Source organism: Mirounga angustirostris, unplaced genomic scaffold (genome assembly GCF_029215605.1).
Source record: "Mirounga angustirostris isolate CCGP_5_RB_7025 unplaced genomic scaffold, mMirAng1.0.hap1 SCAF_12, whole genome shotgun sequence".
Classification (NCBI taxonomy): Eukaryota; Metazoa; Chordata; class Mammalia; order Carnivora; family Phocidae; genus Mirounga; species Mirounga angustirostris.
Window position 1 is genome coordinate 105,885,883 of NW_026991720.1, and position 27,799 is coordinate 105,913,681.

At 36.7% G+C, this 27,799-nt stretch overlaps 1 protein-coding gene across 1 annotated transcript in view; it reads left to right on the forward strand.

Moving 5' to 3' along the window:
* Positions 1-5,071: 5,071 nt before the first annotated feature.
* The window catches only part of LOC135362139 (alpha-mannosidase 2-like), a 61,040-nt gene continuing 38,312 nt past the window's right edge, over positions 5,072-27,799 (forward strand). Inside the window, exon 1 of the mRNA XM_064575572.1 lies at positions 5,072-5,140. The gene's annotated coding sequence lies outside the window, so the exon portion shown is untranslated. The remainder of the gene's footprint in view (positions 5,141-27,799) is intronic.

Sequence of the window (27,799 nt, forward strand, 5' to 3'; positions counted from 1 at the left end):
TTCACATTGCAGGATTGGAAACAGTGAGTACAGGCTTTAGCTCAGAACAGCAGGAGACTTTGTAAATAGTGCTTTCCAATAATCAAAAGGCTTACCTTTTGTGATAGTGAGATTTCCATCATCATGCCCTAGTTTGAGTAACCATTCATTAGGATCATTGTAGAGGAGATTCCTATGTTGGGGAAGGAGTTTTGACTATTATTTCATTATGGCTTAGTTATTATTTCTTCCAGATTTTTTTCCTATCAAAAATGGTGTGCTTCAATAATATTTTAAAATTGTTAAAGTGTGCTCTGATTTTCTTATAATACAGATTTAAGAAGTGAACCTCTTTTTTTAATAAATGCTCTCTCCCGTATGTTAAAAGTGTATACAACGTATAAAGTCAACATTACAGATTGATCCACAACTGATATCACTAATCATTATAAGTGTTAATTAAAATTTTAGTTATAGTATTTTGACTGCCTTTCTAGATATTTGAAAAACAAATTCTTGAGGTTTCATTAGTTGACTTGAATCCTTGAAAATATATTCATGGTAGCATCTTGAATATCTTCTCAGTTTTCTTGTGGCAAATGTATTCGGCATCTGTTGAGGTTGAGCTGGGCTTAAAATGGAAAACACTCATTGGCTGATAATGATAATTGGTTTTTCTCCCACAGAAGGCATTTTTTAAAATAAGGTCAGATCCTCCATTTTTTTCCTTTTCACCTGCTCCTGTCTTCTTGGTTTATTGAATTTAAAAGTGAGGCTTATATTCAGAAAAGAGTTCCTAAGAGGAAATGAAGAAGTCATTCTCCTATACTGTCTACCTGCTCTCTCTCTGGCTGCCATATTGAAAGAGACTTGGGTACAGGTCATTGAGTTTTTGCAACTGAACATTTTCTATCTCATAACCTTTCCAGAAGGGCTGTCATTAGTTCCTCCATATGTTTGGTTATGCTTTTAGCTTATAAAAACATCACCATACAAAATTGCATCTTAGAGAAAAAAGACAATAATTCTCAAATTATACTTGACATTTGTAAATTTGCTTTGCGAGCACTTCACACTTCATTGAGAAGTCATACACAATTATCAAGTCATTAGCATAGACATTTTAAGTAGGAAATTTCAAAACACAAGTTAGAGAGTTATAAACAAAGAGGCAGCTAGCATTGGGTGCTCTCTTGTTCTTAGACTGTTGACTGTTTATTCAAATGTTGGCAGAAGTGTCCCTGTGAACAAGTGTATGAGTTAAGGATTGCATTTGGCTGCTAGTAATAACAACTTAAAACTGAATAAATCCTATCCTACTTATTTTTATGCCACGTGGAAGAAGAAGTCTGCAGGTCCCCAGTTCAGGTATAGCAGCTCTACAGTGCCGACAGGGGTCCAGACCCTTCTAGCTTTCTCTTCTGCCATCTAAAGGTGATTCTTACTTAGAGTACTGCTCTCAACAGTAGATTGAATGTTTATATAATTATCACCTGGAGAACAAGAATACATCATGGCTATTTGAAGGTTAATTCTAATCATGGCATGAAAAAAAAATGAATTAGAGGGGGGCAGTGTTTGTGATGGATGTTCAGCCTAAAAGTGGATAATGGGGCTATGTGCAAGAGAAGAAATGGTAATGAGATCAGTTACAGAAATATTTAGAATTCTGCCTATTTCTATGTTGTAGTTAAGGTAGGTAGGAGAAAAAAATGAACAAAGGGTAAGTATGAGGGCCCATATGTATAGATCAAACTTCACTGACAAACATGATAGTATCTGCCTGAAACAGTAGTAATGATACCAGAGTAGAAAACTGTGATTTCTAAGTGATGGTCCGGTTCAGTGATAATAATATACGGGCATGTTAGAAAATTAGAGGCTCTGGGAAATCCCACAATGATGATGAATTGTTGAAACATTAAAATTTTGCTTTACCCAATGTTTCCCAAACTTATTTACTGTGTTTAGTCTTGTTTGCTTTAAACAGAATGGCTTTATGCATCCTGAGAAAGCATTTGGGGAATACACTACCAGTTCTTAGTGCTTACCTCGTTAGAAGACTGTGCATGTGCCTTTAGGATACAAACATTGATGTGTGGCATTCCCTCAGTTTAAGCTCCAGTGCACTGTAATACATATAAGGTTTTAGCTGATGGAGAACATGACTTTTTTTTTTTTAAGATTTTATTTATTTATTTCACAGAGAAAGAGACAGTGAGAGAGGGAACACAAGCAGGGGGAGTGGGAGAGGGAGAAGCAGGCTTCCCGCTGAGCAGGGAGCCTGATGCGGGGCTCGATCCCAGGACCCTGGGATCATGACCTGAGCCGAAGGCAGACGCTTAACGACTGAGCCACCCAGGCGCCCCTTCTTTTTTTTTTAAGATTTATTTCACAGAGAGAGAGACAGTGAGAGAGGGAACACAAGCAGGGGGAGTACAACATGACTTTTATTCTTCAGGTTCTGACAGCCTAATAAAGATTGCCATATAGATAAAAATAAACTTAAATCGAGGGGCTTGTTCCTATAACTGAATTGTAGTCACTCATATTGTCTTTTAGTCTGGTGAAAACACTTGTTATCACCTAGGAAAACATTTGAATAGACTAAGAAACATTTGAATAGACTAAGAGACTTAGCTGGATGATGGCCTGAACTCACATGCAGAAGACTTTAACACTATGTATGTATAACACATTTGCATAGTTAATTAACTTACTGATTGTGATCACTTACATCTTTGAAAGTAATCTCAGTGCCCTGCAAAAAGAAGTTATTTTTAATTCTCTTAAACATTTTTTTGTCGTTGCATGCCAACAAAAATGTTCTTAACATGTAGGTCCAAAATTGCGTCCTGTATTGGGGAAAATAATATAATCACTCTATAAACATAATAGGTTCAATGGCTGATTGAAAGCATGTTTAGCCAAGTTTTTCGACAGATTTCTTCAGTGGCTTTACTTAGGGTTACCTGTTCTATAAAGCTTTAAAGAAACAAGATGGAACTTGAAAAAAAAAACCTTCAAATTCTTTTCCCACGTGTAGTGCTTCAGCAATAGTTGATACTGTACCAAGATTATATTCCAGAATTGATCTTGAGTAGGTTGATTCATACGCATCTCTTTGGTTCCTCAGACATAAAAGTACAATTGGAATACAATTAACAATTTTAATGACCAAGAAAAGTAACAAGGAGAAAGACAATTTCATTATCCAGACCTGTGAAAACTTTCTCTTTTTTTGAACAAGAACATGAAACTAAAGTCAACAAAATATTTATTTGAAGTTTTCAGGAATTTGAGTTTTTTGAAGTATGTATACTGAACGAATATTCTTGTGAGTGACAGTTAATCTCATGCTTTCTTTTGCTGTTTCAACATTTGTTAAAGAATTTTCTAAAGTAAAGGACCAAATCACTTTTTTGGTAACAAAGCCTTAAAGCTATTGGAGTGATCATGTTGAATATTCTTAGTATTTGGCATGATACTTGTAGAAAGTATCGGTAGTTTGATTAAGTTTACACGTTTCAGGTGTATACAGAAAGTTTTCTATTTTAAATGAATCCTTATTAGTGAAATTTTTTGACTAACTTTTTTTTCCTAAGTACTTAGTTCTGGGCAAAGAAGAGTCCGTTCATTATAGCTTCATTATAGGTTTCACTTTGTGAATACAGGGTGATGGTGGTTTGGCCATTATTAAAGAAACTGAAAATATTGTATACTGATGTTTGAATTGCTTCTCAGACCAGTAAAAATTTTTGGTTCACAGACTCTTTCATTCATTAACGAATTTGAAGAAGATAATTGGATATTCTGCACTACTTCTTATTTTGAAGGACAAAAACTCGTACAACTCTTACTCTTTTGATTACCTCCTAGACGTGGTTAGTTGCTACCTTTTATATTATCATAAAAATGTGTGATTCTTTTGTTCTTGATTCAGAAAAGGGGGTGAGAAGCTGAGTGAAAAGAAACCTTGAAAAATAGTGATTTCCTTATACATGATTTGAAAGAATTTGTATCATTTTATATGAAATACCTATGTGTTCTTCTTTCCTGTAAGTGTGTCTGTATTTGATTTATGGTGTATATTTTGTTCTGACTAAATCTAAGCATGAAAACTAATGAACTTCATTATGTGGAACATACAGCTTTGAGAACACTATTAATACGGTACTGTAAGGTAACTAGACGCTGTAATTAGTTATTTTGCTTGGCTTTAATTAGAAGCCCCTGAATTGTCTTCTGGTTTCAGGATGAGCCCATGGAGCGCTGTGAGCAGTGCTCAGATGTGTGTAACAGCAGAGGAGCAGTTGAGGAATTAAAGACTAGCTATTAGCCCCACCTCTGTACCTGATTGCATGGGCCTGAAAAAGTTGCTTAACATCTGTGAGCCCTCATTCATTTATCTGTTAGATGGGATGATTCCTGCCTTGGCTTGTATCGTGGTTAGGATCAGGGGAGCCAATAAAACAGAACATACTCTGAGAGGAAGAATATACTCTTCAGCAGCAAGGAAGAACAGTGGGGAAAAATGGGGGATTGCAAACCTCTTTAGACTTCGATTTGGCAACTCAGATGTTTTAAAACTGTAACATTTTATCATTAGAGTCTATTGTGAGCCATAGGCTTTGAAATTTTACATGTAATTGGAACTTACACATCTGGAATCAGAGATAGTAAGTTCAGTATTTTCATATACTGATGTTTGCAATCAAATTATGGTTACATATTTTCATGTTGAAGTAAAAAATCCAATAAATGGACATACATTGCTTAAGGATATGAAACCTGTGATACAAAGGTAAAATAGTGAAACTTTTTGCAAAATGATCTTTAGAACTTTGATTTACTTGGTTCCTAATTGGACTCTAGTAGTCCGTGTAACACATGCCGTACTGAAGTCTAAAGACACACCCATAAAAATGCACACACACAAGAATTACTTATTTTGAACTTTGATGGACCTTTATGTAGCTAGAAGGAGGACACCATTGTGTCCTTTTTAGGATTTTTGTAAGTACTATTACATAGCTAGTTTTGAAACTTAAGTTTTAAAAGTAAAATAAAAAATTTTTGTTTATTTTTACAGGATTTGAAACAAAACTCACAAGGTTCTCTACCACAAAAAAACTGTAATAACACTGAGTGCAGAGCCAAGGTAAATACATAATTTCTCATACACTTTGCTACTGTTCTGACTTGACTTTTTTGCTTTTCATGTTTCTTTTCCCTAGCCAGGATATACTTTGAGGCAGTATTTTGTTTAATAAATTTATTAATTTAAAAAAAATTTTTGAAGAAATGGATTTTTCTCCCATGACTGTCATGTTCAATGTTAATAGTTAACACAGTGTTTGATACATTAATTGCTGAATGAACAATTACAACTATTTTTTTACAGATATTTGGTATGGGATCATAAATATGATTTATGATTATGTTTTTTCTTAACCCTTTGTTAACTTATCTTTTCATTGATCCCTGATCCCATTTTTAAAATGAAGGAAGAAACTTAATTATGAAAAGTTCCTACTATAAATTGCTTACTAGATAACTGTCATTGTGCTGGCCAGACTGTCTCATTTTGGCATTGTGGATTTATGTTAAGGCAAATGGGAAGGGTGTTCAGTTGACCTGAAAATGGGGCGATTAATTGGTGGCTGCCTCTGATTTATAAAGAAATGTTTTGTGTTTTTATTGGTAATCATTTAACCAAGTCTTCTGTTTTAAATGACCAAATATCACTAGGTCAGTACCCACTATCCCCAGATACACACTATATTCTTATATAATATAACTTTTTGCTATCTAAATTGAGAAATTTAGTATGTACAAATTGTAGGATAAAAAAATAATTGTAAAGGATAATTCATGATTTTAGGTATTCTTTATTAGAATTATTTTAAAATAAATGGAATCAAAGTATTACAGAAAATTTACAATTGCTAATAAAATTGGCATTTTGGTTACTCAGAAAATAAAGCCTTAGTTTGCTAAATCTCTTCAGGAAGTAGAGACTTAAAAATGTATACAGCTCATACCTTAGAACAAGAAGACAGGTATTTTTTAGTAACACTAAAGTATCACTAAAGTAATGGTAAAGAAATCCTACATTTCTTTCTTTTGGCCAGAAAAAGAAGGGATTAACTGGAAAAGACAGTTTAAGTCTCAACTTTGAAGTCCTGTTGCAGGCTTACCAGCTTTCAGGTTGCCAAGTCATAAGAGAGTAATGATACTCCCATTACAAAATGTTTTCTTTGTCTTAAAATATGTAATATTTTGATGTAGTTGAGGTTGTGTGGCTGTTCCTTAACTATTTTGCCCCTAATAAACTCTGGTATTAGGCATAATCCCCCTTTTTCTATTTTGGTAGGGGAAGATCTTTGTTTCTGCTGACTGTAAGAATGCCTTATGCTTGCTATAAATAATTTATGCCCCTTCCCCACCCCATTAGTCTTCCTCTGGGTGAATGGTAGGGTGGGTGGGATGGAGCCCTAATGGGTTACAAACCCTATGGCTTTTCTTCTTCCTCTATTGTCCTTGCTTTAGCCAGGAGTAAGTGGTATTTTAGCTCTACTTATGCTGGAGGAAGAAAGGAGATCCAGGTGTATTAACTAAGAAGAAATATATTTTGAGCTTTAATATTGAGGAGTTTTAATTATACATCAACGTAAATAGCATTTTGGGGACTATTAGTAAAATGATTGCTTTCTGATATTTCCTTTTAAACAGTTTGTATTTAAATAGTGTTCTTCATCTTAATATTACTCCTTCACAGTTCTTTTCTACCAAATGTCAGTGCTACTACTGTTTCTGTAGTTAGGTGAATTGGGAGTACTTAGGATTGTCAAGTTCTTATTTGTATCTTTATTATCTGTTTTGTACTTGAGGACCTCATGAATAGAACTACTTATACTTCTGGTTTTAAAATCTATATTTTACTTGTTAGCCTCAAATAATCTGAGCTGATCTCTCAACAAAATCAGAGAAGAATGGAGGAATGACAGTGGCCTTTAAAATGGAAGAATTTCATAGTTTTATTTAGCAGATACTGAAAGTGATATCATTGCACTTCTCAGTCTTGAAGTTGAAAGTTTCAGGAGTATGGTCATGAGTCTTTCTCATGTTCTTCATGAGTCCCTATATAATGATCTAAGGCTTAGCATTATTTTGGCGATAAGAATAATTCTTGTTTGAGCAACAATTTATTAATCTAAATAAAACATGCATTCTCAGTGAGAGAGACATCCTCCTTAGGAGGGTAAAAATTGGTTCTTGGGGAGTTTGAAAAAAAGTATTTTTTTAAATATATAAAGCATAAAAATAGTACTCAATAGTACAATAACAGATATACTTTTAAGTGTATTAAAATTGTATGGGGGGATGATTAACAAAAAATGTCTAAAGAGTCTTTAAGGAGTTATGTGAAAAGTCTGAGAAATACTGATCTAACTCACACAATTTCATAGATATTTTTTTTTAAGTTTTTATTTATTTGACAGAGAGAGACACAGCAAGACAGGGAACACAAGCAGAGAGAGTGGGAGAGGGAGAAGCAGGCCTCCCGCTGAGCAGGGAGCCCAATGTGGGGCTCGATCCCAGGACCCTGGGATCACGACCCAAGCCAAAGGCGGACACTTAATGACTGAGCCAGCCACGCGCCCCTAACTCACACAATTTCAATAATACATGTAAATGACTTTGATCATGCTGTTTGGCAACATTAGTTATAGCTATAACCTAACATAAGTTAGTTTGGGAGTCTTTAAAAAGGAGTGGCTAATCTGCTCATGGGGATGTGGTACATATCTGTGAGCCTGACTGAGTTCACAAGGTTGGGTAAGCTCTATAGTATATGCATTCATAGTCTTTATGTGGAAAGAAGGTATAATTGAGAGTTAAAAGTTAGGGCACCCTGAACAAGTCATAAATTTTCTAGCCTTAAATAATCCTTTAATGTACCGAGGTGTTTCTTTTCCTCCAAGGCCCAATTGTAAAAAAAAACTGTAGTACAAAGATTTACAGGATTAGGGACGTGGAGGACCTAGAGGATGGAAGGTAAACTCCTAGGACAGGCAGGGATTTCAGTCTCCTTTCAGTGTTTAGTACTTGAGGCAGGATGGAAGCAAATATCACCGCAGCCCAGGACGCCAAATCATGTGTTTTGACAACGTGTGAAGGAACTTTTTTTTTAAATGTGGATAATTTGAAATGCCACGGAGTATACAACTAAAATCTGAAACTTTTGTAAATCTGAAAATTTAATTTTTCAAGTAGAAAACTTTTAGTTTGAGAGCAATTTATTCAAACCCATTACAAATTTACCATTAAGTGCTTTTAATGTTTAACAAGGCGTTTATTGGTAAGGGATTTTTGGCCAGAAAAAAGAAGGGATTAACTTCAAATGAAACCACCAACCATGTGGAGACACAAAAGAAGTCCTTGTTTTTGGGGCTTGGGTGACTTTAGAGTATCAAACAGATATTAAAAGTACTCAGTTCCAGAAAAGGCACTCAGTACCTCCATTGTCATGTGCTTGTTGTAATGGTTCTTCCTGGATGGCTGCCCAGCACCTCTAATTTAATTTCCTCTTGTTTTCTCCATGTGTGCTTTCTTTTTGGATCCTAATCTTTATTAATAGCATCATTCTCTTTTTGGTTGTCTAGGTGCTGAAAAATAGTCTTTATATGGAAAGCAGGTACAATTAAGAGTTAAGAGTTAGGACACCCTGAACAAGTCATAAATTTTCTAGCCTCTAGAACCCACTTTGACTTCTACCTTTTCTTGTTCTTTTAAGTTTCATCAGCTGGAAAGTGTTTTGAATTTTCCCCTCTGCTCACCTCTGACATTCTTCGTCTCCTGTCTTCCTATTACTTTCTGGTTTTAAGGCCTCTATTATGATTTTTTTTTAAATGTTTTACTTGAACTACTGCAATGACTTCCTGCTCTTCTGTCTTCAGTTTCTCTCTGCCCCTGATTTATTGCATGTAGTTGTCACAGGAATCTACCCATAGCGGAACGCAAGAAAGACACCTGGGTGGAAGCAGCAAGGCTTCTAGGACCTAGCCTCAGAACTCCTAGAAGGTCCTTTCCACTACATTCTTAGTGAAGCAAGTCACTAGTGTCAGCCAAGATTCAGGGGGAGGGAATTATTCTCCATGACTTGAAGGGAATGATGGCAGTCATCTTTGGAGACGGTCTACCACAGTTTATCCACTGGCCACTACAATTCACATACAATTCACCATGTGCACAATATTCCACCTCCTCCCATGATGCCAAAGTGCCATCCCATTATGGTACTGGCCTCAAATTTTCATCTAAATCAGATCCAAAATGACTCAATCATGTAACTGGGAATTGATGTTTTCTTATTTCTCTCAGTATAATAATTATTTGAAGTTAATTCTGCTAAACTGTAAACTCCTTGACAGTAGGAACTATTTCTTTTATTTATTTCTCCCACCATGCCTGTGGAATTGCAGTCAACATAGTAAGAATTGAATAAAGACTTGTTGAAATACAATTAATTACTGATTGAAGAGACTATTAAACTTCAGACACCAGATATGCGTAGACATTCTATGTGAAGATGTGGTATCCTGGTATATCTTCTCTCCAAATAGTTCTTTCATCTAGTATTTGGAGTTTGGATGCCAGAGGGCTTCTGAATACACTAAATAATACTACAAGCAAAAATAAATAACAACTCAAAGCTTTGAATTTGCTCAACATTTGGACAACTGTTCATTGGAGATTATAGAGTTTCATACCATGGGACCTGAAAAATTTTAGGTTGCCTCTCAGCATCATTGCATTCTTACAGAATTACCTTTGTTGAGATTGCTTTCTTGAAGGCTCTTTAGAATGGGTGGGTTCAAAAGATACTCCCAAATATCTAAATGAGTTGACTTGATCAGATGACTTTTTTCGTTTTTAGATTTTATTTAAATTGAAGTTAGTTAACATACAGTTTATTATTAGTTTCAGAGGTAGTATTTAGTGATTGATCAGTTGCCTATAACACCCAATGCTCATTACATCAAGTGCCCTCTTTAATGCCCATCACACAGTTACCCCATCCCCCCCACATCCCCTCCAGCAACCCTCAGTTTGTTCCCGGTAGTTAAGCATCTCTTGTGACTTGCCTCCTTCTCTGTTTTTATCTTATTTTATTTTTCCTTCCCTTCCCCTATGTTCATCAGTTTTGTTTCGTAAATTCTAGATATTAGTAAAATCATGGTATTTGTCTTTCTCTGACTAACTTATTTCACTTAGCGTAATACACTCTAGTTCCATCCACATTGTTGCAAATGGCAAGATTTCATTCTTTTTGATGGCTGAGTAATATTCCACTGTGTGTATGTATGTATGTATATATACATACACATCTTCTTTATTCATTCATCAGTGAGTGGACATTGGGGCTCTTTCCGTGTTTTGGGTACTGTGGACATTGCTGAACAGATCAGTTTTTACACACAAGACTTTCTGTTGTTGCTGACTTAGAGTATTTGCCTGATTCTGCATTTTGTGTTTTTAATGTTGTTATCACAAACCATTCTTCTCACAGTAATTATCTATTAGTGTAATGGAATTCAAGACTTTAAATCATTTTTTCATCTGTTACCATATCATCAGTGTATTTTTAGACCAAATCACACTGTATCTAATCTTCCTACCAGTTGTTTAAACGTAAGTTTTAAATGAAGTAACCAAATTCACAGCCGTACAGTTATTGTTTGGAGTGGAATTTCTAGGGAAATAGAATTCTCACCATTCAGATTCTGGCAGTGTTATTTATTATAATATAGACCTGGTAGAGTCATTTATAGCTCAAGAACTGAGCTGAGATTCCGCTACTTGAACGAAAGTAGTTCTAATCTGAGCACGTGGCGTCTCCTGAGAGAGCTGTGAACGTCACGATGCACCTTACTTTGTACCTGGTGGTTTTTCTTGGGGGAGCTGGAACAGTGTTAGCAGTGATAACTGTGATGAGTAGTGTAAGAACTGTGCTTTATTGCTCATGGATCGTAAGAGTGTGAGCTCAAATCTTGTCATGCACTAGAAAACTAGTACAGAAATGTCTTCACATTAGTTAGCAGAAAAACAAATGTACAAAGTCACAGAGATTGAGGGTTTCTGTCCTTGATAATGAAGGGCTGCCTTTTAACATTATCCCAAGGGAATTTAAAGTAATAATAGAATACATCATCTGACTAGGATTTGACACTCTGGATCCTCTGCAGGTTCTGTTATTATGAGAGATTTAGAACTTTTCTTTTAATGGGGCAGTTGTTAACTGAGAGTACTGGAGACTCTTAAAAATAAAAAACTGAGTTCTAGTCTAGTAGAGGTCTGTCTGGGTATTAATAGCATAGTCTATTTAAGAGTTAATGCTCATTACTGGTTTTGAAGGCGTTCCTAAACTCTCCTCTGAGATGCTTTTTTGTTTAAGTATTTCTTGCTTGTGAAAGGTGTTTGTGTGTTTTCATCTATGTTGCATCTGAGTTACATTTTATTCATTTTGACTTGTTTCAAGATATAGATTGACCGGTTCTCCAATTATCCAGAAACACGTTTCAGCCTGTGTGTAATGTGGGATATTTTTAGAAAGGATGTCTCACCCAGAAGACTTGAGTAGAATATAGTACATTACTTTAAGTAACCAAAAACTTCCTAGGGAGTTGGAGATACTTTCAACATGATATATTAGTTAATTTTATGTTATAACTAGTTTTAGAGCAATCATGTCTGGATCACAACATCAAATAATCTTATCTGGTGTTTGCCATTCTAAATCAGTCATTCGCAGGCTTGTCTTTTGCCTGACTTTTTTCAAGGAGATATAAAGTTCTCTGGGGGAGAGAATAGAAAAGGCCCTACCTTTCCCACAACCGTCTCCCTACCCTTAACATTTCTATTTATTTTATGATATCAGAAATGATGAGTATTAATTCCAGAAATACTGTTTCAGCCTCACATTGACTTAGATGAATAACACCTATTCTATGAAAAAACAAAAAAGTTGACACTTTGTTTTATGTGATGGCAGACTAGGGACTCTGAGACTGACTCTCTCAATTTCCTATTAAAACTCATGAAAACAAAGATGATGATCAACAATCAGAGGAACACCAAATCTTGGTTTGACAGTCAGCCTATTGCCACAATTTAAGATATCCACAAACTATAAAGTTGATCAACTGGACTGGAAAATACAATTACTCACTGACCAGTGGTAAACAGTTAGAAATAATAGCTACATTGCAAGTCTCTAGAAGCAGGTGTGGAGATTGATTCCTTTTCCTTTTTATAATGTCTACCCCCAAAGCTTTAAATTTGTGTACCTACCACCTAGAACAGAGAACTAATATTTTAATACAGGGACAGGGCTACTTTTTGAGGCTGTTAAGGAGATAAAGTAACTATTCTTTTCATTCTCTCTTCCTAAGATTTCTGTTAACCAATCTCCATTTAATTGGCCAACTAGATCAACTGATTCACTCCATTCCTTTTCTGTGCCCATGATAGCCTGACCTTGTCCCTAACAGGCCACTAGCTAGGGAAACTGGCACAATTCTCTCCCTCTGGTCTTTCCGTTGAATTGTATGATTATCATGAAACAATTATTTATTCCCAGATCAGTTGTTCTTGTTATTTTTCTTACACAATTTGATTAATTTTTATTGAACTGATGAATTATACAAAAGATTGTTTTTTTTTAACTGAAGTTGGGTTCTTTAGAAATTTTCAACAAATGTGAGTCACTGGTGAGATGCCTAAAAAAAATTGGGAAGAAGTCATAAAGATGTAGAAGCAGTCTGTACTCATATAGCTTAATATTTTTTCAAGTGGTGAAATTCTTGGTCTGCTTTAGAAAAACCTAATATGGAAACCATACATGATTAATCACATGCATGGTTATGCAGAAAATATGACACAGGACTCCAGTTAGTGGTCCCATAGTTAAACCAGAAGCTTTGCTCTTAATATCAATAGATTAGGAAATGTTATATATATAAGTATATATAAAACATATATGAAAACATGAATTATTAAGTCATATGTGTGTAACTTAAAATTGTACTACTTAAACTTTAACTTTCAAGTCAACTTTATCTCTTTCAGTTAATAGGTCTATTGCCAGCCTTAATCACACTTAAAAGAGGGCTTCCATTGTGTCTGTATTTCACAACCAATTTGGAGACTGAATCTGACAGAAATAAAATAGGCAGGTGCAGCCACTCTGGAAAACAGTATGGAGGTTCTTCAAAAAGTTGAAAATAGAGCTGCCGTACGACCCAGCAATTGCACTACTGGGTATTTACCCCAAAGATACAAATGAGGTGATCCGAAGGGGTACGTGCACCCGGGTGTTTATAGCAGCAGTGTCCACAATAACCAAACTATGGAAGGGGCCAAGATGTCCATCAATAGATGAATGGTTAAAGAAGAAATGGTATATATATGTGTGTGTGTGTGTGTGTGTGTATACACACACACATATACACAGATACACACACACAATGGAATATTATGCAGCCATCAAAAAAAAGTCTTGCCATTTGCAACGACGTGGATGGAACCAGAGGGTATTATGCTAAGCGAAATAAGTCAATCAGAGAAAGACATGTATCATATGATCTCACTGATATGAGGAATTCTTAATCTCAGGAAATAAACTGAGGTTTGCTGGAGTGGTGAGGGGTGGGAGGGATGGGGGGCTGGGTGATAGATATTGTGGAGGGTATGTGCTATGGTGAGCGCTGTGAATTGTGTAAGGCTGTTGAATCACAGACCTGTACCTCTGGAACAAATAATACATTATATGTTAAAGAAAGAGAGAGAGAGAAAAGATAGAAGGAAGGGGAAAATGAAGGGGGAGGGGGGAACCGGAGGGGGAGATGAACCATGAGAGACTATGGACTCTAAGAAACAAACTGAGGGTTCTAGAGGGGAGGGGGGTGAGAGAATGGGTTAGCCTGGTGATGGGTATTAAAGAGGGCACGTACTGAATGGAGCACTGGGTGTTAATACGCAAATAATGAATCGTGGAATGCTACATCAAAAACTAATGATGTAATGTATGGTGATTAACATTACATAATGAAATAAAAAAAAAAAGAAATAAAATAGGCAGAAACAAGTGGGGAACTGATGGTAGAGCACTGACCTAGGGAAGTATCCGTTCAAGGAAATTACTATTGACAGTGGCATGGGCCAGAAGGATACCCATGATAGTCTTTGCTGAAGAAAGAATCCCTCCATTTGTTCACCAGAGTTGGCATAAAACAATGAATATACAGGCATAGCCACCTTGGATGGTAGCCCTTTGGACCTTTGCAATCAGGCTGGCTCTATGCATGTGGACTTACATTCCTTATTATATATTTTATATATTATATAACTTACTCTTCTCCATCACTGCATTTTTCTTCCCCTCCTTTAGGCATTATTAACAAACTGGTTATTTAATTTATTTATTTCTTGCTGTCTGTCTCCCTTGCTAAAATATTAGCTCCATGATGGCAGGGAACTACCTTGCTTTTGAATCCCCTGGCAAATCCCTTGCTTTTGAATCCCTTGCCAAATACTCGTCAAATAAACTAACTCTAGGTAAGAGAGGGGCTTTAATGCCAAAATAAAGACCAAGAGTACCTTTAGCATACACAGGGTCTGGATATCTGCTTCTGTGAGGGTAAGTAAAGGGAAAGTTATCCTAGCAAACCTTTGCAAAGGCTCTACAGAACGACAGAAAGTAGCGCTACATGAAGACTCAGAAGAACAATTTACCTTTTAAAATGATTTATTACAGAGACCAGGAAAACATTACAAAAAAACCTCTTTGGAGTTCTCAAAAAATTTGAGTCATGATCTCTAAGAAATCTGAAACGGGAAACAAAGAGCCGAGATGAAAAACTGGTGAGATGATACGGGGAAGGGACAAAAGGGAAGGTTATTGGAGGGGGCGTGATGAGTGAGCATCTTTACAAGTGATACTGAAGAGTGAGGCCGACATTGTGAAAGAGTGTCCAGTGACACGAAAGAAAAAAACCCATGAGATGCTTTGCAAGAATGCAGAGAAAAGGAAGAGGAGTGGAAACAACAGGAGAGAAGATGATTGGTATGCAGGATAAGATTTAAACAAAAGACAGTGATTTTCTTCAGGAGAAAAAAATGGAGCAGAGACAATGATCAAAGACAGAACTGATGAAAAGTTTTCTGAGCTGAGAAGGTCTGACTTTATAGATAAAAGGGTTAAGTTCTGGGTAATACAAATGAAAAGAGGGTCACTCCTGTTATGTCTTGGTAACTTAGTCCAATTAAAAGGAAAGGGACATATTGTAGAAGTACCCAAGCAGAAAGATATATACTGTGTAATATGGAACAAAAGCTAAACAGACTTAGGTTTCTTCTCTGTAATGAGAAGACTATAGAGTTTTTAAATCATTTTATACTCACAGTTATCTTTTATATGTGAAAGCAACAAAAAAAGACATTTTCAAATATGAAAACACAAAATGAACCATGGGTACTCTTCTTTTTGAATATTTTCTTGATAAAGTCAACTCAGCTGACTAATATTTGAATCAAAAGTAAGAAGGCCTTGAAAATAATGAGACATAGTGAAATGCAGATCATGACTGGAAATTTGGTTACCGGAACTGAAGCTAGGTATGTACTGTAGAAAAAGCTACAGGAATATAGATCTGTGACTTCAGATTATGTTAACATCTAAAAGAGGTGGAGAGTCAAGAGCATATAAGAGATCTTAAATAAGTAATTGTTTTGCCTCAGGAAGATTTAAAAGATAAAAGCTCCTGGTGAGAGTGATATTTCCTACTCAGTTGCCTTCATTTATTGTCCATGTACTGGTGACTCACCACATCCATATCTCTTCTGAGAAAAGTTTGCCAAGTTCTGCCCACAGGCCAGATAGGTAGCTCCGTCGGGATGGTCCACCTGTACCTCCATTTCAGTGCGTATAAAACTGAACTCCTGGGGCGCCTGGGTGCCTCAGTCATTAAGCGTCTGCCTTGAGCTCAGGTCATGATCCCAAGGTCCTGGGATCAAGCCCCACATTGGGCTCCCTGCTCAGCAGGAAGCCTGCTTCTCCCTCTCCCTCTGCTTGTGTGTGTGTGTGTGTGTGTGTGTGCTCTCTCTCTGTCAAATAAATAAAATCTTTTTAAAAAAAATTTTTTTAAATTAAAAATAAAACCAGATTCCTACTCTCTACTCAAATATTCTGTGGTCCTGAGCTCCTTAATAAAATTTCAGCAGCATCATCCAGTTACCTGGGCCTCAATTTTTGAGTGATCATGTATTCCAGTTTTTCATTAGTGTCCCCTTCAGTCCCTGCTCATCTCTGTCTCTTTCACTTTGTCCTTGTGCCCAAACAAATACCAGGTCTTTTCATTCTACTTCCTAAACGTATCACAGTTTTGTCCGCTTCTCCTTAACTTCAGTACCAGTGCCCTCCTTTAGGTTGCTACTGTCTCTCCCCTGAGTGATGGCGACACTCCTGTAACAGGTGTCCGTCCCTCCCTCATACATTTGTTGGAGGAATTAAATAAGGTTACGTATATGAATTTTATAGTGTAGAATCTGGTACTTAGTAGGCATTTAACGGATACTAGCCATGATGTTTCAGCTGCTCAAAACTCTTCTTTTGTCCACTGCCCTAAGGCTAAACTTACAGACTCTTTAACTTGAATTATGTGTCTACATTTTGGTTTCTCTAGCATCATCTTTCACATTACCCCAGCCTGCACTCTGTGTTTCAGCCCTTCAACTATCAATTCTCTTAACATACCATGTTCTCTTACTTCTAGACCTTTGCTGCCTGGAAACAAAACAAAAACCCCCTACCAGCACATCCCCAGGCGCGCACGCACCCACACACACACACTCTCTTTGCCTGATTGACCCCTGGTTATCGTTTAGGACTCAGCTTAAGTGTTACATTCTCTGGAAACTTTTTCCAGTATACTTGAGTCATATTAGGTGTCGTTCTTGTATGCTCCCATGGGACTGTGTGTCTAACCACTGCTGTCCCACATAGCACATGTATAATATTCCTATGAAGATGCTTGCTATAAACCCCGTGAAGGCATAGGTTGGGTCTTATTCTTCATTCTTACATGACACCTAGCAGTCTGTCTAGAAAGTAACCCAGTAATACGTGCCAGGAGCGTTCAAACTAGGCATTGCACTGGAAAAAATTGATCCTGTGTAGAGATGAAGAGAACTGTGGGCAAAACCTTTCTCTCAGCTTTATCATCTGAAAAAATACTTTAAAAGACTTAAATGTTCAATAATAACCATCGAGGAATTGGTCAAATAAACTATGTTCATAAAATTCTATATAAAGTTAAAGAAGATGCCTGTGCTAGCATGTATTTTGTAATAAAGAGCATAGGATTGGTAAATTCTGAGGCTTAGCTTAAGTTTTTATGAAATCTGCCTTTCACATTCCATGGAGAAAATAAAGAAGACTCGCCTGAATTAAAGAAGTTATGAATGGTTGAATGAAATAAGAAGTACTTGGTATACAAGAGATGTTTGCTGATTGATCATTAAAAATTGTGGTAGAGAAGGTGACAATTATGAGAAGTTACGTGTAGTAATTGATAGGCAGTTAAGGACAGATTTAAAACTAAGCATCCCTCTGAGGAAAAGTATGTTTGTAGTGATCAATCTTTATGGGAAAATTTTTGCTTTAGGAGAATCATCTTGCATTCAGTATTACCTTCTTTTAAGATCAATAGGAGTTTTGGGTACTTCAGTATAATTTGTTGTGGGTATAGTGTTTCGCTTCAGATTGCATTCAACTGCATGTAACAAAAAGCGTGCTACATTGGCTTCCCAAGAAACCAAGTTTCAAAGTAGTAGGTAGTCCAGGCCTTGTGATGTGTTCCATGAGGTCATGAAAGGACCAGGCCCCTTTTACCTCTCAGCTCTGCATTAGCCTGTGGTGGTTCTCATGGTTTCAAGATTGTGCCTGGTTCTCCAGACATTGCATTGTGTTCCAGCCAGGAAGGGGTAGGAGGAGCAAAGGATGAAAGTTATGCCACTTGAGTCTGCTGACTTTTATTAAATTGAGGATACAATAATTTTCTGGGAAGCTCCACTTGCTGAATTCTAATTATATTTCATTGGCCAGAACTGTGTCACGTAGCCACAAGCATGGAGAATCAAGGGCTTTTTTTTTTTTTTAAAGCTACGATTACTGTCTTCCTGAGTACAATTGAGTTTCTGTCAGGAAAGGAGAATATGGGAATGGCTATTGGGTAGGCAACTAGCATTATCTACTCATTAGGTTCATTAACTAGATGACTCAGGCCAGCTACCATATTTTCTGATCATGGACTACTCTTCCCTGCCCTCTTCCTCTCAGGCTGGAGTTGTATTCTGCACACTGTGGAAACAGGTCTGTGCTGAATAAATCAGTCCTGGATGCTAGAAGCTTCTTAAAATCCTGTTCTCAAGACTCTCCTACCAGTTAGGTAGTAAAATCATATCTAACACAATTATTAAAGAAACAGATTTTCCATTTATTCTAAAACCAAAACATAATTAGATATTGTAAAATTAAGAATTGGGATAGAGATAAAGTAAAAGCATATATGTCCTGTTGGGATTTGGGGTATTCATATATAAAGAAAATATTCTTAAATGTTTACTGTTTCTTAGTGACCTATTTAGGGTCATGTTAAAAGATACTTATTCCTTGGTTCAGATAGTCAGCCATTCAGTGACAGATTTATTTTGTGTTCCTGCCTTTGTCGCACTGTGCTGGGATATGTTCATGTTCTCCTTCCCCTTTCATTTCTTGTGTTTTTTTGTTTTTTTTGTTTTTTGTTTTTTTCTTTTTCTTTCTTGTTCAGAACCACAGATAGGGTGTCTTCTATAAGAAGTCTATGCCTTGGACTGCTTGTATAGCCTACCTTTAAATAAAATCCTCAATCCTTTACCTGAAATCTTTTGTGAATTCAGAATTTTTATTTTCTAGGAACATAATATGCATATATGGCATATTATGACATACATATTTCAGTCTGGGACAGGGCTCATTAAATAATTTAAAATTTCTGAATATTAAGATCAAGTGGAATAAATAATTTTATGTGGCTTCATGTCAGTTCAGTTTAGGTTTTGCCACCAAATGAGTTTTGAAAAAACCTGATTTTCAGAATTTTTCAGATTTTGCAGATAGAGACTGTAGAGCTATATAATAAAGGTTTGGAAGAATTATGAAATAATTAGTTTAAAGTAATTAGCAAATTCCCTAATAAAGGCACAGTACAGGAGAAAGCACCATAACTCTTCTGACTTGCATTGGATTGTTACTAGCATCATGCTTAAGTGCCTCAACTTTTCCTCTTTGTCCAGCTTCCCATCCCTTCCAAAAATTGAAAAATGTCTGTCTTTCAAGAAATTTTTGCAAGTCAAGTGGTGCTGACTTTTCACCCTCTGTACCACATTCCCGAAGCACAGAGGTATTTAAGTGCTAACTTTTCTTCTTTATAAGAGTCCTTTCCTTGATTCTGCTTGTCTACTAGTGTTCTAGCTTCTTGAATATTCATTAGGCTTCCTCTTTATCAGAATTAAAAAAGAAATTCTTATTCCTTTCTTGCACCTCCTGAAAAAATACTTTTTATGGTTTTGTGTTAGGCAGTTTAAAGTTTATGATAGGCAGCTTTAAATAATATAACTATATTTATTATATATACATTTTTACTGTCACTTAGAAGTTTGAAGAAAATATTTATCAGTAGGCTACCATCATTCTCACATACTGATTTCTGAAAGATTTACAACGTGGTCAGAGTTTGTCTCCTTAGTGCTTTCAGGGCATGATATCTTAAATCATTCTTTTCATCAATTCTATGTGAACTTGAAAAGAATCTTCCTTCCCAGGCCCTTATAATTAGTCTACTGTGATTTTGTTCCTAGGTACAAAATTATTTTAGATTTTATTAGCTTTAGATTTTATCTGTGGAAGTGGCTGAACAGACTGCATTTAAAATGATAGTTTTAAGTTTTATTTCTTGAAAAGCAATGGCAAAGTAGTTATGTGTTCAGTGAACACCTGCTAAATTGCCTGGTTAGTCTGTGTTTTAATTGCCTTTTTATTGTTTATACTTTAAATCAAACTTTCTTAACTAGCTGTGTGGTTCTAGTTTGTTGTCAGATTATTATACAGTGAATTAAGTTTATACAAGGTGTTTTAGTTGTGTGGTTTGTCTAATGAAATCAAAGCGATTTTGTTTGTTGCTTCCAACATCTTGCAATTACCTCATCAAGGATCATAATTGGGAGAGTGCAGAAGATGGAGAGGAAAAATGTGTGCCCTCTGTGTGTTGGATTATGATGAGATATTTTGTTACACTGTGAAGGCAGAGTTAGCATGGGGACTACCAACTGTAATCTGGGAAGGATTATAATCATTTCCAGTTATGATATTTGGAAATGCATAACTTGGTAGAACTTAAGAAAAACTTGGGAAAGGAGATGAGATAGTGGCAAAGAAAAGCTGACGTTAGTTTTGCTGTATCTGCCAGGTAATGCAAATCTTGAATGATCCTCTTCTGTTATTGCTGTAGTGCCAGAGGTTTTCCCCCCGTTAGTTGGAACTGTGTAATGCACCATGAAAGAGAGAAAGTAAATATCTGGACTACGAGTCATTTTTAAAAGTGATTTGTATTAGGGTTGGGCAGGGGGGAAGTGATGATTAAATGAGAGTCCTTAGCTGTTCTGTTTTGTTTTGTTTTCTGGTTTCTTGCACACTCAGTCCTCTGTTCTCTCTCTTCTTTCCTCCCCGTGTCCATCATGTCTTCTGAAATTGCTGAGACAGAGCTAATTAACTCAAAGCAGTTCACAGCATAGACTGAAGTGATATGGCGTATTTCAAAGTCTTCTGTTCTTCTGAACCAGATTTTTTTTCCTTCTAAATGCAGATTAATAAAGCGTGCACTACAAGAGGAACAAGGAAAAGGATTTTAGTGAAGGTATCCCGATCCTGAAAAAGTCAGGAAGGGCTTCAAGCCCATCTTGGACTTCAGAACACTTCACAACTTTGTGGTAAAAGAAAAATTTTAAATAGAGCCTTTGGACTTATTTATTTCATCCTTATTTGGAGAGCAGCATTATTTTATTATTTTATTTTATTTTAGGCAAGAATATTGTATGTGAAATTAGGCTACTTTTCAAAGTAAAACATACCTGGGTTTTAGGGGTTTTTTGTAGGTGCTTAAAATATACTCAAAGTATTATAGGTAGTTGGATGGCTTGTGTGTTTTTCTTCGAATCGTGTTCTTTATCCCTTGTGACATTGTGTTTGCCTTCACTGTAAGTGATGTTTTCTCTAGTGTTTTGTATCTTCTTCAGTTGGTTCATTGGATTGTAGAGTAGAATGTCTTTCCCAGGACCAATACTGTGTCTAAAAGTGTTTTGAAAACAGAAAGTGGTTTGTGTTTTGTTGTTTTCATCATTTTACCTCTTATATGATGGCTCACTTGCATGGAGAGACATAGCACCAATATAAAGTTTTTTTTTTCTTTTTTCTTTTCACCTGAAAAACCTTACACAGGATAGATTTCTGTTGTTGACAAAGATCTACAAAGGGAATACAAACATATTTGCCGTGTCTGTCTTTAGTAACAAAACAACTTTATTTTACTGCATTAACTTTTAAGGTCTTTTTATTCATGAAAATCAGCCTGTTTATGTACAACGTGTTCCTCCAAAGTTACAGCATTATAGTTATTGGAGAAATGAAATTTTCTCCCTGTAGATGAAAATTACATTTTGATTGAACATCATTCCTTATGCAGTCACCCATAAATATAATGCCTTCTGCTGTCTTTTCAGAAAATGGCTACAGATGTGATTTCTGAATCGACAAGAAAATAGAACATCTTAATGTTTTAGGTAAAGCAGATGGTATTTTTGTTTAAGGCAAAACTCTCTCATAGTGAAAGCAACTTAATTGGTGACAAGACTCTTAGGGTCAGCCAAATTATGTACAGCTTTTGTATCTGTTTCTTATTATTGCTTTAGTACCAAAGGTCTTAGAATAGTTGGAAAGGGGTATTTATCCTTCTTATTGCTGTTTTCTCTTATGCCCTTAAAATAGATGTAAGGTTTTTCAGGCCTGTTTTATTTATAAAAGTTGTAAAATTGCATGTTGATTCTACTTTGGTTATATTTTGGCTTTTAGAAGTGCTTTCCCCATTCCTGAAATATGTAGTTGTACTTTTGACAGTTAACGCCTTATAATATTGAGTTGTAGCTATAACGAGTATTTGCAGCAATAAATTCTGATAACATTTATATACTATTTCGTTTCCATACCATTGAGCTTTGGGCAGCTTTCATGGTCAGGTGCCTAAAAAGAGCACCGTATTGTGAAAGGAGCTCTGGACTGAGAGTCAGGGGCTCATTCTAGTCCCACCTCTGGCACTAACTAGGGTCATTTTTTTGAAACCTAATTCCATTTGCTACACGTGCTGGGAGAGAGGGATCCGAAGTAGGTGATAACTAGAGTTGCATCTAGCTAACAGTGGTTTTCTTGTCTGTTAACACATAAATCGTATATAAAGCATTCATTTGGATAAACACTACGAAAGGAAGTTTTTACGTAGAAAACTCAGCTGTGGAAATTAAGCCAGCTTGTCCAATAACTGGGACATAGGAAACTATTTTCCAGAATAACACCACAATTGCAAAATGGAGACTTACTATAGCAATTCCTTTCCTACCACCTCTTATAAAGAGTTAGAACTTACTGAAAGAACAGCTTGTGTTGTCATTACAGCAGCTCAGGAAGGTAGCCTCGATTTCATCTCAGAGAAACTCCCTTAAAGCGCAGTCCTGCCATTGGAGGTGATTAGAAGGTTTCCGGGTGAAGGCTCTTTATGGGGTGAATACAGAGCACTCTGATGAAGCAGCAGACCGAGAGCCTTGGGGACATGGGGACTCTGATGGGACTCTGAGTGCTGCGGATGGCCCATCTACTTCTAGCGCACACACTGGAGGGAAATAGGACCACCCTCCTTACCTGCAAGGTTCGGTTCCTTGGAGCCTGACTGCTTGAATTTAAATCCTGGCTCTCTCACTTAAGTGGCTCTGTGTCCGTGAGCAGGATACTGAACCACTCTACACATCTGTAGATAGGTATGATTCAGGATGTCACAAGTTAGATGTGAAACTGAGCGGAGTTAATTCAAGTGAAGTACCTCCTGAATGCTAGGCAGTGTTCCAAAGGCAAATTAAGTGCAGCTGCTGGTGTAGTCGGTACTGTTGTTATTACCATTTTGGCTGAAAAACTCTATACCACCTGCTGAGTCAAATTTACTCTGAGTTAAAAATAGCAAAATTATTTCTTTATGGTAAAGTGCTATTTATGAATTACTGCGTTGTCTATTAATATTATAAACAAGCATAATTCTCTACTCAAAGTAATATTTTCTAACAGACAGCTTTCTAGAATACTTACTTAACAATCACATACTTTTCATCTAAACCAAGAACTTGGATTAGAAATATTTTGTGGAATCCTTGGATTTGAGATAGAAGGTATTCTCAGAAATTAAATACTTAGTTGACAATAGCAATTTTAGGTCCCGCTACCATACTGTTTCATGAAGGGCAGCTTCACATTTGCTTTTGAATCTTGTCCTTGCAGAAATGGCTGTTCATAGGATGATAGATTCGTAATATTTTTGTCCCATAAATTTTAAGAAATATATTTCCTATAGTTAATTTAAGAAATTAACTATAGGAAAAAAATGCTGAAATAATGTGTTAGGAAGATCAGGTAACATTTATCCCCTACTTGTATTCAAATATAATCCTAATTTTCATTGTAGAGAAAAAGAGTGTTCTGTTCCTTACTGTTCAATTTTTTTGCCTCTTAGATGAGACCGTATTTGCTACTTAATCAACTGGAAGCTTTCAGAAAACATCATTTTTTATTTTTCCCCTTACAAATATAAATTCCATTGTCTGGTAATTAAAGAGAAGCAAGACTGTTATTATACAGTTTCTGGAGAAACTTTAATGGGGAAACAGTTAAATATTTGCCTACTTAAGAAGGCCTCTTTTATAAAAATAGAAAGGTTTTTAAACTGGGAGGCCTTGGAAAGTATATGAAAAATCTTGTGCATGTGTGCATGTCTCCAGGGAATGCAGTCTGTGTGAGGTAGTCACAGATTAGAAAATAAACAGAATTTTAAAAGGCTAGGAATAACCACCTTAGTCACTGTAAAGGACTGTCAATCATTTGCTTTTCACAAAGTACAGGTTCAGGGTTTTCGTTGTTTTCTTCGTAGTGTTTGCTGTGAGCACCTGCGCTGAGACAGTGGGGTTGGGCACATCAGGCCTGGTGGTCGGTGGATGAGGAAGTAGGAAGGCATCCTCCCTGGGAGGGACGGTCAGACAGCTGGATACACTTTATTTCAGTCTTTGCCTGGGCCCACGTCCAAGGACCCCAAGTTTTTCTCATTGATCTTTGCCCCTCTCCACCCAGCCCTCAAGATTTTCTTGTATGCATTTGGTGGTAAAAAGTCTTTGTGCTACAAAACCACAGCTTAGCCCTCATTTTCAAGAGGAATAGTATAACCTGATGTGTTAGTCTCCTCCTGCTGCTGTAACAAATTAGCACAAAGTTAGTCTCTTAAAAAAAGCACACATTTATTGTTTTACAATGTTGGCGATCAGAAGTCCTAAGTCAGCTTCACAGGCCTAACAGGTTGGCAGGGCTGGTTCCTTCTGGAGGCTCTGAAGGGAGAGTCTGTTTCTTTGCCTTCTTCATCTTCTAGAGGCCACCTGCATTCCCTGGCCTGGGGCCCCTTCCCACATATTCCAACCTCTTGCTTCTGTTGTCATGTGGCCTTCTTCTCAGTTGGACCTTCCTATATCTCTCTTATAAGGATCCCTGTGATTATATTGGACTCAACTGGATAATCTAGGAAATCTCACCATCCCAAGATCTTTAATTTAATTGCATCTGCAAAGTCTTTTGCCATATAAATTACTCATAGGCTCTGGGGATTAGGATGTGGACATCTTGGGGGAGGGGGGAATGGTAAAGTATTCTGTCTGCCATACCTTGAAACCTGATTTTTGTATTTCCAATGGATAAGTAGCTCCTGAATTTGGGATAATTAATTAAAAAGCATCAGGATAAATCTGTGTGATGTTCCTCAGGCACCTCAAATTCAAGAAGTCTAAACCTGAATTTATCACCTTCATCTTAAAACTTCCTCCCACTACCCATCCTTAGGTGTTCGATCCTGGTTATTGGCACTCCTATCATGTCTATCCCCCCCTAACTGGAAACCAGGAGCTGTAGATTTTTTTTTTCTTCTCGTTTTACTCGGCCTTCTCCAAGGAATCCAAAAAATCCTACTGATAAGATATCCTGCCTGTTTCTCAGATTTGTCCCTCTTTTTGTATTTCTATCACTCCTGTAACTTCGGTCTTCACCTTTCCTGCCTGGGTTATTATAGCTACTTGGTTGGTCTTCTGCTTTTAATCCTGACTCCTTAAATTCTTCCTCTACCTAGCAACAGGAAATATCTATTCAAAATGAATCTGACCATGTTAAACCTTCCAGTCACTCCCTGTAACTTATATAATAGGGTCTGTGCTCCTTACAATGATTTAAAGACACCCATTCCTCACTATGACTTGAGATTTAGCTCCCTTTCTAGCTCATATATTGGCGCTTTAGAGATTCACTTTACTGTGTAGATTTTAGTGGTATTGGATGGCTTGTATGTCCTGAAAATAACATCCTTTTTCTTGTATCTGTGCTTTTATTCTGATAGTCAAACTACCTAGAGAATATTTCCCTATTTTCCTTTACCTGGCTATCCCTCCCTGCCCTACTTTTTAAAAAGTTGCTTGTTTTTGTTGTTGTCATCATATTTTCTGATTACTTTAAAAATATGTACTTTTTGTAGAAGAGGGTTTTACATCCAGAAGTATTAAAAAGTAGTTGCAGAATATTCACTCATAATACCAGAATCTAGAGGAAGTACCCTGTTAATAGTTTAACTTCTCTTCTGCTGAATGTACTCTGTTGTTAAATATATCTGCAGAACTCTTAGTTTCAAATATTTCTCCTTAGAGAATTTCATTCTGTTTAATTTTAATGTATTAAGTTTCTGTGGTGAAACTGTTCATCCTTTCACCTACTTATGGAAAGTCTTATCAGTTAAACTCCAGTATCTGGAGCATGTGTAGTTCTCATTCTTTTGTCTTTTTCTCCTTGGTGTTTAATCATGAGGCTCTGTCTTCTGGGATGTCTCGAAATTTTGTATTAAGTGGTAGACATTGTGTATGAAATTTATGTAGTCTCCAGAAAATATTTTCTTCTGAAAAGCGTTCAGTCTTCCTCTAATCAAGCGCTGTGCTAAACTGAGGCTAATTCATGTCTTGTTCATCTAGCTCTCCAAGTTTTCAGCTAATAGTCTTGTATATTCTGTGGGCCCTACTCCCTGGTAGGTTCTGAAATGTCGTGAGGGGGCATGTGTGTGGCTCAGTTGGTTGAGTGTCTGACTCTTGGTTTCGGCTCAGGTCATGATCTCAGGGATGGAGTGCCACATTGGCCTCTGCCCTCAGAGGGGAGTCTGCTTGAGATTCTCTCTCCCTCTCCTTCTGCCCCTTCCCCCCCACTCTCTCTCTCTCTCTTTCAAATAAGTAAATCAATCTTTACATAAAATATCATGAGATGTCTCTGCTCTACCTTTCATCAGCTTTCTGTTGAGGGTTTAAGCTTCCCTTTCTGTAGAGCAGTCCAGTATTTGCCATGTGTACTGATGAGAAAGCTACATGTATACTTGAAGCGTCCTGAGTCCTCACCAAATGCTTTTCAGCCACTCTGCTCCCACAGTGACCCTCCTCTAGGCTTTGCATGGAACTCAGCCATTCTCAGGCTGAGAATTGGCATGCCTCAGGGTAAAATGGCTAGAGAAGAAAGCTCACATCTCTGAAGTTCTTTGCACCCCTTGGCAGTGTTCTCTGTTGCCTGCAGATGATTACCGCATCTCTCTGGGTTTTCTAGTTGGCCGGTAGAAGTGGAGCTCTTGCCTGTCAGCTCCTCCGTCTCTCCGAGAGCCGTGTCTCCTAGAAGCTGAATCAGCCCTGATTTTTCAACTTCAGTCTGACAGTTGAAAAAGGTTCACTTTCTCTACTTGTATCTGTGCTTTTATTCTGATAGTCAAACTACCTAGAGCATATTTCTATTGATTTCTAAGAGCACTTTACAAATTTCCCAAATTTGATTTTCTTTTCTTTTTGGATTCTTTAACCTTATTTTTAAGGTAGAAAATGCTTAAGCTTTTGTTATCAATTCTGCTAGCCTTTCACTTCGCTATTTTTGTACCGTTACGGTTAGAGAGACCCTTTGTGCCACAGAGGACATATTTATCTTTTTCTACTAATCTTGTATCATTTTTAATGTTTCTACATTTTTTTAATCTAGAATCAATGTTGGCATATTGTTTTAATGTGTCTGTTTAACCATTTGTCTTGCCTGTCTATTATTATAGATATAGAATTGTGTTTTGCTCTTTCTCCCAACAAAAGGATTTCAGTGAGATTTTGATTAGCATTGCGTAAGATTCATGAATTAATTTTGGGATAGTTGGGGTTTTTCGGCAGTCTTTTATTTTTCTCTCCTAGGCAAGTATGTCTCTCCGTTTATTCATTTTTATGTCTCCCAATAAAGTTTTGTCATTTATGCAGTCATTTTGTGTAAAATTAATTTCCTATTTTGAATACTCTCCTGATTCTTAATCATCCT